The sequence below is a fragment of the Cebus imitator genome, unplaced genomic scaffold (assembly GCF_001604975.1).
Source record: "Cebus imitator isolate Cc_AM_T3 unplaced genomic scaffold, Cebus_imitator-1.0 Scaffold22, whole genome shotgun sequence".
Classification (NCBI taxonomy): Eukaryota; Metazoa; Chordata; class Mammalia; order Primates; family Cebidae; genus Cebus; species Cebus imitator.
In genome coordinates, this window is record NW_016107337.1 from 11,409,146 (window position 1) to 11,411,349 (window position 2,204).

The 2,204-nt window shown below is 45.6% G+C and overlaps 1 pseudogene; it reads right to left on the reverse strand.

Moving 5' to 3' along the window:
- Positions 1 to 2,113: 2,113 nt before the first annotated feature.
- Positions 2,114 to 2,204, reverse strand: LOC119470109 (annotated as a pseudogene).

Consider the following 2,204-nt stretch of genomic DNA (forward strand, 5'->3'; position numbering starts at 1 on the left):
ATTTATTGATAACCTATACAATCTAAGTCCATCCTAGGAGCTTGCTCAACCAGAAGAAAAATGATACAATTGCATGAAAACCAAAATCCAGAAAGAAGATAAAGACAGAGTCACTCACTGTGACTTCCTTGCAACTCTGTCTTCCCCAGTTCTTTGCTGAAGACTGAGGGACCATGTTTTAGTCATCTCTCTGCTCCCAGGTCCTAGCACAAGCCTGACATGTAGCAGCACTGTGGACGACTGGATAAGGAGGAGCACAAAAAATGGAACTGCAAATTAAGGGAGACATTCTATAATTGAAAGCAGGGAGCAGGAAGCTGAAGCCAATCTGCTGGAATAGCCAGGAAAGAGTAAAGCTCTAAGATTGTGCTCAAACTCCCTGAAGCCAATGATAACCAGTGCAAGAAACACCAGCCAAGGGCCAGGCATGGTGGCTCACGCCTGTAATCCCAGCTCTTTGGGAGGCCAAGGCGGATGGATCATGAGGTCAGGAGTTCGAAACCAGCCTGGCCAGCATGGTGAAACCCTGTCTCTACTATTAGCTGGGGATGGTGGTGCGTGCCTGTAGTCCCAGCTACTAAGGAGGCTGAGGCAGGAGAATAGCTTGAACCTGGGATGTGGAGGTTGTGGTGACCTGAGGTGGTGTCACTGCACTCCAGCCTGAGCAACAAACCAAGACTCTGTCGAAAGAAAAGAAAAAAGAAAAGGAGAGAGAGACAGAGGGAGGGAGGAAGGGAGGGAAGGAAAAGAAAAGAAAAGAAAAACCAAAAGACAAGAAAGGGCCTAGGAAATCATCAGTAGCCAGGAATTGTGGTTTGTGGCTTTAAACTGATTCAGCCTCTCTTTTGCACACGAGTCAGTCATCCCCAGGCAAGTCTGGGAACTAAAGGGCTTTAAAGGAAACTGACCTTTTATTCCTGGGAGTCAGCAAAGAGCTGATAGTCCCTGGAAACACTGAAACCACATCAGCAAGGTGGGGCCTCTGCATGGCCTGCTGGGAAATTCCATCGTTTGAGATTCCATCCTGTTTACCTCTCTCACCAGGCCAGAAAAAGCACACAGGGAGCTTTTTGGAGAAAGGTTGGGAAGTGGGGAATCAGTAGCAGTGTGGGAGGAATAAACATTACTGTGACAAAGTGACAGTGGAGAAGGTAGCATGTGTCATATGGACAGTGTTCCATATACACAGCTTGAAAACCTACACTTAACAAAACTTCAATTCCAAATTCTTTTATAATTTTTTGCCTCTCAAGGCATGCACTTGGCCATGTCATTGCCGTGCAGCTCAAAGCCTGATTCCTGGCACCTCCACAGTCAGCCATAAAGCAAAATCATCTGAACTCACTTTCAGTGTCAATTGATTACTAAGGCTTTTTTCCCAGGATTCCTCAGCCATGGCCATGAGCTGCAGAAAGGACTTCTGATAAGGTACTCAGGGCTTGGGAATGTACCAAAGTCAATCAGGATCAACATCAAGGCCCTAATACTAGGATTTTCTTGCAGTTTGATTCCAATCCCCACTTACCTCACCAGGCAGACCCACAGTGGGCACTGCTGCTTGGGAAGCCTCAGCTGCCTTACAAGGGTCTTGTTTTTACTTAAAGTGGTCCTGAACAACTCTTCCAATATCGTCTGCAAAGGTACGCTTTCCCTTCAGTTCAGGTTCAATGCCACCACTCCTTTGCTCTTTTCATTGCAAATGACGTTAGATGTGAACTCGAGGAAGAAACTTGCCCTCCCTGATTTTTTCCTTTTCTCTGTCCTCATCGGAGTATCCCATAATCTGGATGTAGAAAAGGATCAGTTCTTCCCCCTTCCCTCCACATATGTGCATGCGCACATACACACACACATTTTTTAAGTCTCTGTCTTTAAGAATCCACAGCTGTGGCTGAGTGCTGTGGTTCATGCCTGTAATCCGAGCACTTTGAGAAGCTGAGGCGGGTGGATTACTGGAGCCCAGGAGGTCAACGCTGCAGTGAGCCAGGATTGTGCCACAGCACTCCAGCCTGGGTGACAAAGCGAGACCCTATCTCAAAAAAAAAAAAAAATCCATTCTCTTTCATAAAATCCACTGTCCACTATAAAAGCTATCTCTTTTTTTATTTTTATTTTTTAAATGGAATACTTCACAAATTTGTGTGTCATCTTTGCACTGGGGCCATGCTAATCTCTGTAATTATAATTTTTTGCCTCTTAAGGCA